The following is a 15963-nucleotide window of genomic DNA, read 5'->3' as shown; positions in this document are numbered from 1 at the left end:
TCAATTGTTTTTATTTGCTAGCGATTTATTTTTTATCCTGGAGATATGGAGATATGACATTTCGACTCATGATTGACATTTGTACTTTATTATATCTGCACTTATTACCCCATTAAGACATTGAATACCCCCTCTATGGGTTGTGATTGTGAGGTTATTTTTTCATTGCATTGTTTTGTTCATGGACCATATATAAAAGTCATTATGTAGTTTAGAAAACAAGAGATAAAGTGAAAAAGGAAGAGCATGGACTAGAGGAGCATTAATATTCCACTGGCATCAAAGCTATTTCCCTAGAGGGTCTCCTACAGACCACACTGTTATTACAGCGTCTACCCATTATCTTCTGCTGTACTTGATATTAAGAAAATAATGGAGAGAATAGGATTATGTACAAATGATATAAAATGCAAAGGCAATTCTGCCAGATAGGAAATGAATGGAGACATGATTCCTTCAATCATATCAGGAATATTTTCACATTAAGGTTGTGAACAGATAAGCAAAAACAAAAAATTATTGCTGGTTAGCATGTCACAAAATATATGTTTCATATAATCCTATAGGTTTAACCTTTCTAGCTACAGAATGTCATATGATATCTTTACATTATAGGAATCATTACTATTATTATTGTTATTATTAATTTCAGAAACATAAATTCTTATTAAATAGGTTGTCTGGTTTTAAATCACATTTTAAAATACCTTGTTTGGAAATTTTAAGTTAAAATATAACTATGCTTAATAAAACTTCTGACATGTTATACTGACATGTCAGAAGTTTTCATCGGTAGGGATCCGAGCACTGGGACCCCCACTGATCACTAAAGTGAAGCGACAGAAGTGCTGTGCCCCTTAATTTCTGATCGGCTCTGCTCAGCTTTCCTCGTACTCAAAGACTTTTGGACTTATAGACTTTCTATTGAGCCCGTACACCGCTCGCTCGTCTTTCCAAGAAAAACCGAGCAGAGCCGATCAGAAACACAGTGGCACAGGACTCATCTAAGCACTTTGACCATTTCGTTTTAGCGATTGGTGGGGGTCACAGTGCTCAGACTTCCACTGATCAAAACTTCTGACATGTCACATAGACATGTAAAAAGTTTCATGAAAATATAAATATAGTGGTAGTTTCTCCTGGCTCTAATACCCACAATATATCTCTCAGACCAGAGCAGGTAAAACGAAATCGGGTATGATCCCAAAAAATACCCTAAATAACATATATAAAGTACAGTAAAGTTTACTGCTCAGACGGCACTGGTAACAGTCCAATATCAATTCGTATGGGCACTCTCTCCCAGAAAAATGCAGTGGACAGTCCGCAATCCAATGAGGGTGTAGATGGTAATTCTAATCCCTGTAGTCCCACAAAGCTCCCTATTGTCTCAAGACGTTCAGAGAACTCCTGGTAGGGAAAAGATCCTATGTCTCTAATAGATGGAAAAAGGAAGACATAGTGCAACACCCTCTGAAAAAAGATTGCTCCACGCCAAGTTTAATCCATACTCACAGAAGTAACAAGAAATAAAAGCATCAAAATAGGTAAAATCTTTAAAATTCCTAGGCGGCACGCCAAACACTCTCGCCCGACCCCGGGTTTCGCCCTTCCGGCTTTCTCTGGGGCATCACTTTAATGAAAATATAGTTACACTTTAATAAATTGCCCTCCCACCCATTTAGTACCTTCATCTATTTGACAAAGTCTACAAATTATAATAATACAATGTATACATTTTATACAATGTCTCAGTTTAAGAACTTGGATGTTTTTCATGAATTATTTCTTAAGATTTCAAAACACACTAGATTGGGACGGTAAGGGGGCACACATGACCCCCCAAACAACTATGATGGATCCATGGATTTAGCAGTTTGAAACATACTTTTGGACAGTTGTTTATGTGAAAGACACCAATATAATTAGAACTGGATACTTTACCAGAAGATTAAATACTTTTTAGACCATAAGATGCATCTTTGGGAGTCAAATTGCATTTGAAATCATTGCTGTGACTTGACCTGCTTGTTCTGAAGTGGAGATATAAAGGCCGTAACCTCACATGGATAAACGTGCACCATGCAACACCGCATTGAAGGCATTTCAGACATTGACAGCTCAATGCAGTCAGACCTCCCAACCGTCCCAGATTCAGCAGGACAGTCCAGGATTCCGGGCGGTGTCTCGCTGTCCTTGGCAGCAGATGGTATGTCCCAGTTTTAACTGTGTGCGCGTTCTCAGTTGAATCCAATGCCAAAGCAGGGAAACGTCAGCTCCCTGATTCAGCATTCACTGTGGGGAGCGGCCATAAGTGGCTCGGCACAGACAGGCGAGCTACACTGTTTTCTTGTTCGTGGTCGGAAATCACACGCTTCAGCCGCAACACATAGCGGTAGAACGGGGTTTAGGGTGCCCCGTTCTAGAGATAGGTGCGGGTTTCAGAGGTGGGACCCACATCTATCTGATATTTATGACATATCCTGTGGATATGCGTTAAATGTCACTGATAGTGAAAACCCCTTTAAATGGTGGCCACTCAGACAGAGAAGCAAGTAATTGCTTGGCAACCTGAACTGATATGAATGCAGAATACACTAAGGGGGCGTTACATTAGGAGGCGTCAGCTATATATAATGCAAAAATATGAGATGAACCAAGTTTATGCAATTAATCAAGGGCATACATAGCATAGAGGCAGACGTTACAGCTGCTATTGGGGCCCTTTGAGATGGGGTCATACCCTGGTTGGTCCCTTCCCCTTTGCTACTGAGTAGTGAGAACCTGTGAAGGATTCGCCATAGAAACTGCATTGTTAGCAAACAAGGGGGGAAATGACCCAATGGGTGGCGAAACCCGGCAAAATAATAGGGGGCCCATTTTTGATCTTTGCTATGGAGCTCTTTCTCTTTTATGTAGGTCACTGCAGTTACCACGGTGGCTTTTAAAGCATTCCTCCATTCACAACTTTTTTATAAGCAGGTTAAATACTGATTTGCACATGAAGGATATTTGAACCAGTACCATGTACCTTTGAGTGAGGTGATGGACTATAAGGGAAATTTTTGTTAATATCTGTCCCAGATAAGCAGGATTTCAAACCATCACATGTCAGATTAATGGAATTTTACCTAATTCAAAGAGCTTTCCGCATAGATACATTTATGGGATGTCACGAGAATATAGCATATATGTCTGATGGGTGGTAGTCAGACCTTAGACCTCTATTGAGCACTTTGCCATTTTGTCTTCAGTTGGCCTAGTTCAGCTTCATCTGGGAAATATTAGGTCAGCTCATTGACTGTAATTGTGCCTCCCAAGTAAAGCCAAGCTCTTCATATTGATATGCCATAAATAGCGAGGAGCGAATCTATGAAAATTTGTTGTGCTGTCAGGAAATTTCATATTAAGGAAAGGTGTTTCCCTTCTATAAAACAATGGGGGCTGAAATATGGATCTGTATTAAAGCACGACTTTAATTTGTATTAAAAATGTCTCCATAATAGGAAAATTTGCCTACATTAAAACGGTGGGGAAGCAAATTTTCAAAGTTTTGTTTACTTCTAGCCATTAATGCACTTGGTAGGGATTCTACTAAAATTAAGATTTAATGGTCCATTTCTTTGCTACGTAGCACCAATTCTCTGCTCCCCCAAACACTATAGGCTCCTATTGTGTTCAATGGGTGCCATATAAATACAGAAATAATCAATAAGAAAATGATTCAAATTGAATTTGATACTAGTGGTCATGTGCTGTATTCCTAGAGGTTTTATTTTACACATTACACAAGAAAATTTTGCAAACGTTTCTATGACTGCATAATAATTCTGAATATTTAAAACTATGTAACCTAGTATTTCCTTTTAATGCCGGATTAAATAAATGTTACTGCATATATAATCCTACAATGTATCATATTTATTCTTTTTATTTTACATCCTGGTAATTCATATATTTCCTATAAGAAAACGCAACCCAAAGTGGCTTTAAATAGCTAATGTTTTACTCAAAAAATTGTCCAGTTTCGAGGACATGAAAACAGTCATCTGGGATATGATCTGAAACATAACAGAGGACGATATACAGAGAGTCTGTGATTCAGCTACATTATTATTGCATATTTTTTGTTCTATTGCTATAATCCATTAAATGCTTTCAAGTATGAAGGAGTAAGAACGACCTGTAGATCTGAATGAAACCCACATGACCCATAAAATTCATACAGTCTCACTGTCTGAGCTGTCAAAACTCTCATCTGTAATGGAAAGTATTGTTATTTCACCATCAAGGCAGTCTCACACATCAATTATACATTGTTCTGTGTCATGAATCACTTGCTAATGCTACTGAACAGCACATATTCTCCGTGATTTATCTGTCTTGCCTTAGTTTTTTATTATCCAGGAAATTTCTCTTCTTCATGTAAAATAATCTTTTTTTTTATCATTTATTTGTTTAACAGAAATTGAAACATTGATTTCAGAAATTATAATATGGATTTGTCCATGGTTCATTTTGGTCCTTGGCCTTGTATAAAAGAGCATACTACAATTCATGTCAGCTGTCATCTACTTCACATAGATACAGTGTCTTGTAAAAGTAGTCACCTCCTTGATTTTCTTTTTGTTTGTTGCATCACAACATGGAATTAAAATTAATTTAAAATTAGATTTTATATAATGGACCTGACAAAATAGTCCAAATTGTCACAGTGGAATAAAAAAAAGAAAATACTTTGTTTAAAAAATAAATAAATAAAAACGGAAAAGTTATGTGTGTATATGTATTCACTCCCGTTGCTATGAAACTCCTAAATATGGTCTGGTCAAACCAATCACTTCATAAGTGACTTAATTAGTTGAATACGTCCCCTGTGTGCAGTCAAAGTGTCACATGATGTGTCACATAATTCCAGTACAAATACATATATTCTACAAGGGCCCTGAGTGTGTAACACCACTAAGCAAGCGACATGAAGACCAAGGAGCTCTCCAAACTGTTCAGAGACAAAGTTGTAGAAAAGTATAGATCAGGAGTGAGTTATAAAAAAAATATCCCACAGAGCACCTTTAAATCCATTATAACATAATGGAAAGAAGTTTGCACAACTCCAACCCTGACAAGAGAAGGCTGCCGGCAAAAACCTCACAGACCGGGCCAGAGATTCAACGAAGACACCAATGATATTACTGAAAGAGCCTCAGAGATCCACAGTAGAGATGGAAGTATCTGTCCATAGGACTACTTTAAGTTATACACTCCACAGAGTATGAAAAAGTGGCCAGGAAAAAGGCATTGCTGAAAGAAAAAGAAAACACATTATGAGTTTGCCAATCATCATGTGGCAGACTCCCCAAACACATGGAAGAACGTTCCCCGGACAGAAAATAATAAAATGGAATGTTTTGGCAATCATGGGAAATGCTATCTGTGGCGCCAAACCAACATTTCCCATCACCCCAAGAACATCATTCCCACAGTGATGTATGGCAGTGGCAGCATCATACTGTCAGGATGCTTTTCATGGGCAAAGACTGGAAAACTGGTCAGGATTGAAGGAAAGATAGATGGCAATAAATACAGGGCAATTATTGAGGAAAACCTGTTTCAATATGCTGGAGATTTGAGACTAAGGCTAAAGGCTTTGGTCAATTGTTTCTCGTTTTTCTAATAATGCTGCTAATATTTGTAAAAGAAATCAAATTTTGGAGAAGGAGACCATCTTTACAAGAAGACAATGATCCACAAAAGAAAAAACAGAAGTCTTCAAGAGTTTAGTTCTTATATGACAGAAGTGATAAGTGGAGAAATGTGCTTGTGGTATCTAATGTAGGGGTTGACAGGAAACCTGACTCTCAAATATGTCAATGTACCTTTCTTCCACTCCAAGGGGATTGTATAACCCCATCCTGGCTGTGCCGATTTAAAGAGAACCTTTCACCCCCCCAAACATGTGCAGCTGAGTGCATGATGTAATAGGTCGGGCTTCACAAACCCTGTCTCACGTAAAATTAGTTTTACAACTCCCTCCGTTATTTACATATCGGTGCCATTATATTTGGCTCCCGATATGTAAATAAGCCCCTGAACAGTCAATGGGGCGTTTCTAACGAACTAAAAGGCAAGGGTGCGTGATGTCTCCGCTCTGACACTATCTAATCAGCTGCGGACAGTGTCAGACTCGGTGTTTGTGATGCAGATAGCGTGCGCATGGCCGTTCGCTCGCACATCGACGTCACCACTCCCGCCGCCACGGAACGAGAAGAGACAAGGAGGAGAAGCAGAGACGAGGAGAAGCAGAGACGAGAAGGAGACGAGGAGATCTACTTACATCCGTCGATGTGCACACGAACGGCCGTGCGTTCCCACGCTATCTGCAGAACAACCACCAAGTCTGTGTGTGTTCTCGCGGGAGAGAACACAGCGCTAGCCGCCCTGACACTGTCCGCAGCTGATTGGACAGTGTCAGAGCGGAGACATCACGCCCCTTTGACAGACATAGCCTGTGATTCCAAACTCCTAAAATATTTCTAAATTTAGTGAAAAAGGCCATGATAAGGGGAATGGCTATTTTTGGATTAGCAATAAGAACTATATCATCTGCCAATGTTTGGGTTTTGAGTACTATATTTCTATTTGATATGCCCGGAAACATTGTTGGTGACTCCAATAAAGGTTCTGTTTTTTTAATGTAATCATGAACAAAAGTGTGGGGGGTATTGGGAAGAATTGCCTAGTGCTCCTGTGAATAGAAACATTTTCTGACTGTGTACCATTAATCCAAAGTATAGACTGGATCAGTATAAATTATCTAGACAAAAGGTACAAAAGTGGGGCCACAAAATCCGAATTTTCAAATTTGGATTTAATGGGGCAAAGTTATCCGGTCAAATATCTTGCTTGCATCAAGGCTGACAAGGATATTATTTTTTAGTCTTCTCTGATGAGTAAGTATATTACCCCTTAAGGCCTAATGCACACGAGTGTGTCAGATTCACGTGCGTGAAAAATGCTTGTGAATCGGGTCCGTGTGTGTGTGTGTCGTTATGCATCAGTGTGCTTTGCAAGTGGCATGCGTTATTCACGCACTCGCAAAGCGCATCCTGGTTTTTTTTTCTCTTATTTTCAACTGAATTGATGCGTACATCATGCACCGAACACGCATGTTCATGCGTGTGCGGTGCGTGGTTTTCACGCACCCATTGACTTCAATGAGCGCGTAGGTGCGTGATAATGTATCAATATAGCACATGCAGTATCTTTTACGCAGCGGACTCTTGCAACGTGACAAATCACGCATTGAAATCAATAGGTCCGTGTGCTGTGCGTTGTTTCAATGCACAACACACGGACGTGATTCACGCTCATGTCAATGGGGCCTAAAGGCTATGTAAATCTTTGTAGACTTTTTTTTTATTATATAATGTGTTTAGTGTTTATAAAATTTTTCTAATAGACATTTTAGACTTTAACTTAGAATAAGAGTGGTGCAACTGGAGGGCACCAGGTAATATTAATCCATATACCCCATCATATTTAAAATGTTGTCCCGAAACCGGAAGTTTACTTTAAACCCACTGTCTGTTCATTTACTATCTATTAGAGGTAAATAAAAGGGTTTTGGAATATATTGCAGGATATAAAAACTGTTTTATAATAAACAGTTTTAAAATACAAATGCACCGGAACATAAAATAAAAGATATCATAATGCCAATAAAAAGACACACTCATGTGAATTTAGGTCATTGAGAATAATGCTTACTTTCTTTAATAAGAGCGGGTAATTAAAGATCATTAAATATTACTAAAGCATGAGGAATTTGGATTAAAGCTACCCATTACTAGACTACATCCGAATTATTAGGCCTATCCGCCAGGAAAGCATTACATTCTAATTGAGTTTTAGTGTAAATTTAGCATACATCAGTGTCATTTAAAGGGACATTAAACTTTCAGTCTCTCGTCTTTATTTCAAGATGTAATTGAATACAGTCTATTGTTGTCTGGGCAAAACTCTTTCAGGCTGGTAAGAGACTGACTTTAGTGTTCCTCAATGCCCCATGATCCCTACTTTATCTTATATATCACCAGTTCTTAGAACCTCAGGGAACATTAACATTCGTATTTATGAATGAGATGACGGGGTTCAGGGGGTGCATTTCCTAGGGGCTGCCGAGAATAGGAATCGCATTACCAAGCTGGAACCACACAGTAATATTTAACAGTTTATGATGGTATAAGTTCAGAATTTAATTGTTGTATTATGTCGGAACTATATGGCAGTATTATATGGGCTCTTTATGGGCGCATTATTTGGATACTGCATATTATTTGAGTACACTGTATATGGTAGTATTATTTGGCTGTATATGGCATTGTCTTGGCCCTATAAAGTGTTCTGACAGTATTATATGGGCAAAAATGAAAAGAAAAGTGGTCTTAAAATGACGAGCAGGGATGCCATACTGCTTGTTGCCCAAGGTCGCATTTTCTATAAAGTTGGTCCTGGTGAATGAGTTTATTATTAATAGCTATTTTAATGAGCTGCACTTTTATAAGCTAATTTTCAGATATTAAGTGGTAGGTCACAAACTGCTTTACTGTTGGCTGCTTTAATACCCTTGAACATTCACACCCTTCCACACAGCATCTATTTCGTAAAAGAGATTTTCTGCACCCTGCGACTTTTAATTTATCCGCATTGGCTCTATGCCCCACCATTTGACTTCAGCCAATGAGGCGCTGGGACTTTGGTGCAAGGCCAGTGTGACACAGGGACAACATCGTTCTGGTCTGCACCATGTTGCTGACAGCGCAGGCCACTGGCCGTGGAGGCCTGTAAGCTGGGCTGCTTTGATCATTGTGGGAACGGGGTTAGGTGAGTATTAATTTTGATAATTTTTTTTGGTCACTTTTACTGTGTTGGGGCTTACTTAGGGGGCACTATTATTATGTGGGGACAGTGGCATAAAGGGGCTCTTTTACTCTGGGCTTACCTAGGGGGCCCTATTACTATGTGGGAGCACTAAAATGGCACTATTACTGTGTTAGGGCTTACTTACAGGGCGCTATTACTGTGTTGAGGTCAATAAGAGGGCACTTTTACTAAGTGGGGCACTTTAAGGACGTTTTGGCATAAAGGGGCACTATTAGTGTGTGAAGGGCAATTAGGGGGCACTTTCACTAAGTTCGGGCACTAAAGGAGTCCTATTACTGTATAGGGGCAGTAAGGGGGAATTATTAATGAGTACAGATGTGGCAATCTATACCTTGACTTTTAACACATTAAAAACATTGTTTTAAAACTGATGGCCTATTCTTACGATAGTCATCAATATTAGATTGGTAGGGGTTTGACTCGGCATCCCTGACGATCAGCTATTTAAAGGGGTCGTACGAGTGTCGTGGTACCCTAAAAACAGCTGATCGGCAGGGGTGCCTAGAGTCAAACTCCCACCGATTTAATATTGATGGCCTATCCTAAGGATAGACCGTCCATTTTAAAATCCCAGACAAGCACGTTAATTGTACACTTTCAATGGCTTTTTAATGGCTCAAAGGGTAAGTTATCCCGCTGCAGCTAATTAGAGTCAAGATACTGTATTGACTTATAGTTAGGTCCAGAATAATTTGGACAGTGACACAATCTTCATGATTTGGGCTCTGCATGCCACATTGGATTTGAAATGAAACAACTGAGATGCAATTGAAGTGTAGACTTTCAGGTTTAATTCAAGGGGTTGAACAAAAATATCCTGTGAAACGTTTAGGAATTGCAACCATTTTTCTACACAACCTCCTCATTTCAGGGGCTCAAACGTAATTGTACAAATTAACATTACCATAAATAAAACGTTTTTTTTTTAAATACTTTGTAGGGAATCCTTTGCAGGCAATGACTGTTTGAAGTCTGGAACCCATGGACATCACCAGACGCTGGGTTTCCTCCTTTGTGATGCTTTGCTAGGTTTTTACTGCAGCTATCTTCAGTTGTTGCTTGTTTGTAGGTCTTTCTGCCTTAAGTTTTGTCTTAATCAAGTGAAATGCAGCTCGATCAGGTTGAGATTTGGTGATTGACTTGGCCATTGGAATATTTCACTTCTTTGCCTTAAAAAACTCCTGGGTTGCTTTCGCAGCATCTTTTGGGTCATTGTCCATCGTTACTGTGAGGCAACGTCCAATCAACGTTGCTGCATTTTGTTGAATCTGAGCAGAAAGTAAATCCCTGAACACTTCAGAATTCATCCGGCTGCTTCTGTCTTCAGTCACATCATCAATAAACACTTGTGACCCAGTTCCTTTGGCAGCCATGCATGCCCATGCCATCACACTGCCTCCACCATGTTTGACAGAGGATGTGGTGCGCTTTGGATCATGAGCTGTTCCAAGCCTTCTCCCTACTTTCTCCTATCATTCTGATACAGGTTGATCTTAGTTTCATCTGTTCAAAGAATGCTGTTCCAGAACTGGGCTGGCTTCTTTAGATGTTGTTTGGCAAAGTCTAATCTGGCCTTTCTATTTTTGAGGCTGATTAATGGTTTGCACCTTGTGGTGAACCCTCTGTATTTGCTCTCATGAAGATTTCTCTTTATGGTAGACTTAGATACTGATACACCTACTTCGAGGGGAGCGTTCTTCACTTGGGTAGATGTTGTGAAGGGGTTTTTCTTCACCATGGAAAGGATTCTGCGATCATCCACCACTGTTGTCTTCCGTGGATGTCCAGGCCTTTTGGAGTTCACAAGATCACCAGTGCGCTCTTTTTTTTCAAGAATTTACCAAACTGTTGATTTGGCCACTCCTAACATTTGTGCTGTCTCTCTGATGGATTTTCTTCAGCCTAACGATGGTCTGTTTCACTTGCATTGAGAGCTCCTTTGACCTCATGTTGTGGGTTCATAGCAACAGCTTCCAAAAGCAAATGCCACAACTGGAATAAACTCCAGACCTTTTACCTGCTTAATTTATGATGGATTAACGAGGGAATAGTCCATGTAACCCATTAAATAGCTTTTGAGATAATTGTCCAATTACCTTTGGTCCCTTGAAAAAGAGGCAGCTACATATTAAAGAGTTGTGATTCCTAAACCCTTCCTTAAATTTGGATGTGAATACACTCAAATTAAAGCTGAGAGTCTGCACCTTAAGCCCATATTGATTATATAACTGTATATTTAATATGTTTTGGTAAACCGCTAAATTGCCAAAACTTGTGTCACTGTCCAAATAATTCTGGACCTAACTGTATGTGGTCTACAGAGCGCCCATGTAGAACTGGTATCCACCACTATATGCTCACTGTATGGTGATAATATTGGTCTTTGTATTATGTGGTATAAAAGTTGCCTTGGTGACACATGTCTTAAAGTGTATCTCCACTTTCAGTTAAAAACGGTAATATTGCAGGAGAGTGCACTATAATTGTTTTTCTAAGTCACTTGTTTTACTGATTTTGCTTTGAGCAGCAGCACGGACTGTGTAAAGTCCGTTCGGCCAGCTGCTCATAACTATGCAGTAGGAGACAGAGCGTCCTGCTTGTCTCCATGGCTCCGGTATCCAGAATGGCCACCAGCGCCATAGAATTCTAGAATATGTGTGTGTGTGCATGCATGCATCTGTGTATATCTATATCTTGAATGCATACATTTGTATTGCGTACTAATAGGTGTTTGTGTGTGTGTGTGTGTGTGTGTGTGTGTGTGTGTGTGTGTGTGTGTACTAAACCTCCACTGCCACAACCAAGGTGGACCCTATTCCAATGGGGAATTTTTTCTTTTTGCTCTTTATTTTTTTAATTCTCACAATATGTTTTAATATGATTTCATCCTATACACTTTCTCTTTGTTTCTTATCTTACCTTATCTCTATGAATATTTTTCAGTTATTCTATTATTTTTAATATTGTTGGCATTGTTTGGATTGTTTTATTTAGGCCTGTCTATGCACGGTCTTCTGGGACGCTTTCTGCCTTTGTGTATTTCTGCTAAAGATCAGAGGGATTGGGCTCCTTGGACCATGTTGATATGTGTGTGAATCCTGCATGTCCAACACTGTGTGCATTAAATGTATAGATAACATTCTACCTCCAGCAACAGCGATTGTAAATGTATAAAGTATCCTTGAGGGTTGTCAACGTATTATATTGCATAAATTTGCTGGTCATCTGAAACAAATCTGATATTTATCTTCTCAATCACAGTAATTCACTGATCTTGATATGAAGGGCCATATACTGGTATATGATCTTCATGGAGACTTTCAAGCCCATATTAAATATTTAGTTGTTTTATGGGGAGGGGGAACAAAATAGTAATTGGGACCTATACATTTACACTTGTGCAAAATGAAGGGCACCATGTTGGGAATCAGGTTTTCCCTTCATACCACCTGTACTGCTCTGATAGCAGTCCTGGCTCCATTCACTTGAATGGAACTGAGGTGCATTGACAAGCAAAGCCGCATAGTACCAGGTAGTGACAGGAGGAGCAACTGTGCCTGGATGTACAATAAAGAGACAGCAGCGGCTCCATTCTTATGATTGCCGGCAATGCTGAGGAGTCAGACCAGCACCAATCGAAAACGATGGCCTATACTAAGAATAGGTAGTCAATGTTTTAGTTCTGGAAAACCCCTTATTAAGCTTCATAGTAATACATATCAGATGACACAGGAAATTGATTCTGTCCATCCTGTTATGTCTATTTAAACCCAAGAGGGAAAACTGATTCTTTTCAGAAAATACTAGTGACAACATACTAGACCAGACATGGGCAAACTACGGCCCGCGGGCCACATACGGCCCGTTAGGCTTTTTAATCCGGCCCGCCGAACTTGTCCAAATCATAGTAAAAACCTCCTTTTTTTTCCCCTTTCCCTGCAATGCCCACGTTTTCCCAATAGATGGCGCACTCAAAACACATTGACCGTTGTTAACTCCTTAACGCCGAAGGACGGATACATCCGTCCTCAGCAGCTGCTAGTTCGCGCAGGAGGACGGATATATCCGTCCTGTGATGGCGCGGGTACTGCCAGTGTACCCACGCGATCAGCGGCAGGAGCACGGCTGTTATACACAGCCTGGCTCCTGCTGCAACTGCCGGAATCGAAGCGCGCTCCGATTCCGGCAGTTTAACCCATTAAATGCCGCTGTCAATAGTGACAGCGGCATCTAATGTGTTTGACAGAGGGAGGGAGCTCCCTCTGTCACCCGATCGGCGCCCCCGCAAACAAATCGCGGGTCGCCGTCGGGTTTCCATGACAGCCGGGGGTCTAACAAAGACCCCCAGGTCTGTCTTCCGCAACTGCCTGTTTGGCGATGCCGGAGGCATGACCTAACAGGTTGCCTGTCAGTTTTACACTGACAGGCAATAATGCTTTGGTATACTAAGTATACCAAAGCATTATATATGCGATCGGCACATCGCATAGTGAAGTCCCCTGGTGGGACTTAAAAAAAAAATGTCAATCAGTTAAATAAAGTTTGTTGAAAAAAAATAAAATAATTACAGTCAAAATCAAATAAAACTACTTTTTTTGCCCAAAAAGTGGTTTTATTCAGTAAAAGTGTCAAAACAAATCACACATACACATATATGGTATCCCCGCGATCATAACAACTTGACCAATAAAATGAACACATTAATGAAACCGCCGGATGTACGGCGTCCAAAAAACCCGCAAAAAACAACGGCAAAATTCTCTCTTTTCTCCCATTCCCCCCATAAAAAATAAAATAAAAGTTAATCTATAAGTCCTATGTACCCCAAAATAGTACTAATGAAAACTACGCATTGGCCCGCAAAAATCAAGCCCACATACGACCACATCGACGGAAAAATAAAAAAATGACGGCTCTTGGAACGCGGCGATGCAAAAACAAGTAATTTTTTTCTAAAAGGGTTTTTATTGTGCAAACATAGGAAAACATATAAAACCTTTACACATTTGGTATCCTCGTAATCGTGCCGACCCGTAGAATAAAGGTAACATGTTATTTACGCTGCATAGTAAACGGCGTAAATTTATAACGTGAAAATTAATGCTGGAATAGCTGCTTATTTTCAATTCTCTCCTAAAATAAAGTTAATAAAAGTTAATCAATATATTATAAGCATCTAAAAATGGTACAATTACAAAATACAACTCGTCCCGGAAAAAACAAGCCCTTATACGGCTATGTCGACGGAATAAAAAAAGATTTACGACTCTTGGAATGCGACCGTGGAAAAACAAAAAATAATCCTTGGTCATTAACGTGCAAAATGGCCCGGTCATTAAGGGGTTAATGTGGCGCGTATTTCTCTTTATTTCACTTTCATTTTCACTTCGTTTCACGTCACCATTAAGCCCTTCGGTTTTCAAAGAGTACAATATCAGCCGTCACTTTGCCACGAAGCATGCAAACTATGCTAGCAAGCAGTCAACACAAGAACGGGCGGCTACTGCTCAGAGGTTGGCAGCTAATTTACAGAGTCAACAGAACTTTTTTCTTGATAAATCACAGTGCGTATGTTATTTTAATCTATTTACATTTCCTTCTCCCAGTATCTGCGAAATAGTATGTAAATGCCATATCTTGCATATTCCTTGAGACAAATTTATTAACTGATAAGGGCTATTTTTCACATTTGAAAGACAGTTAATAAATTGGGTTGTAGTGTTCTTACTGTGCTATGAGGTTTGCACACACTACATTTAATGCTTTAGTATATCCGGCCCAAACACTCCCTCCAAATGCTCCTGGCCCGGCCCCTCTGTCAAATTTTAGAACCCATTGTGGCCCGCGAGTCAAAAAGTTTGCCCACCCCTGTACTAGACTGTACTTGCTTATATGACATGAGATCAGTAATTAAAATGCTAGGAAATCTGCAGATATTGATCCTACACGACTATAATCTGACCCCCTATGTTGTACCATAATATCAGAAGATAAACTAATCATCACAAATAACGTGGCAGATCATAGGGCTATATACTCATATATTTTAATACATTTAGGCCCCATGCACACGTCCATACATTTCATCCATCTGTAATACCGTCCGTAAGAACAGATCCGTAGTCATGTATAGTCATCCGTAAATCATCCGCATATACGGAACGGTGTCTGTAAATACGGTCCGTGGTGCATCCAAAATGCATCCGTATTTACAGATCTGCAAAAAAAGAAGAAAATAACCGAAAATGATATGAAACATCTGCAAACCTGGCGTCGCCTAGCAATGCTTCCGTAATTACGGACGGCTACGGGTGCACATCTGTAGCCATCCATAATTGCAGAAACACCCATAGACTTTAATGGGGAGTCCGTGCCGTAATTACGGACAAAAAAAGGGCATGGTCTATAATTTCTACGGCACGCACACCCATCCGTAAAAATATGGAGGTGTTCATAGCCCATAGAAATGAATGGGTCTGTAATTACAGTCCGTAATTACGGATGAAAAATACGGTCGTGTGCCTGGGGCCTTAGTCTTTGAGAGAGTGGAGCATGCTGGACTTTAACTGTTAAACGTGTGTATCAGCATATTACGCACAGCATGAAATGAGATATATTGTAATAAATATCTTTTTAATTAAAAGCCACCTTCTTGAGTGTTTATGGTCGATATAAAATGTGTGATCTTATTACAGCATTGAGAAATTATTCCAGTTCATTTGTAACATGGCTTCACTTCTCAGTAGCGGCACTAAATCTAATGACCTCACTATCTCATATCTAATCTCCACGAGAACTTTTAATGTGTAAAAATAGAAAACAAATCAGTTAATTCATTACAATGGACATTATAATTAGGGGTATTATAAATACCTGCTCAAGATCAAGTCATTTGTCATTTACTTACTGCGATAATGTATTTACTCAGATTGGGCATTTTATAAAGTTGTATTATGGATACACAGGAAAAATAATTGGATTCTGGTCCACCCACTTCAGAATACTTAACGGAGATTACAG

This window comes from Rhinoderma darwinii, chromosome 7, assembly GCF_050947455.1.
Source record: "Rhinoderma darwinii isolate aRhiDar2 chromosome 7, aRhiDar2.hap1, whole genome shotgun sequence".
NCBI lineage: Eukaryota > Metazoa > Chordata > Amphibia > Anura > Rhinodermatidae > Rhinoderma > Rhinoderma darwinii.
Note: the sequence above shows the minus strand (reverse complement) of the source record.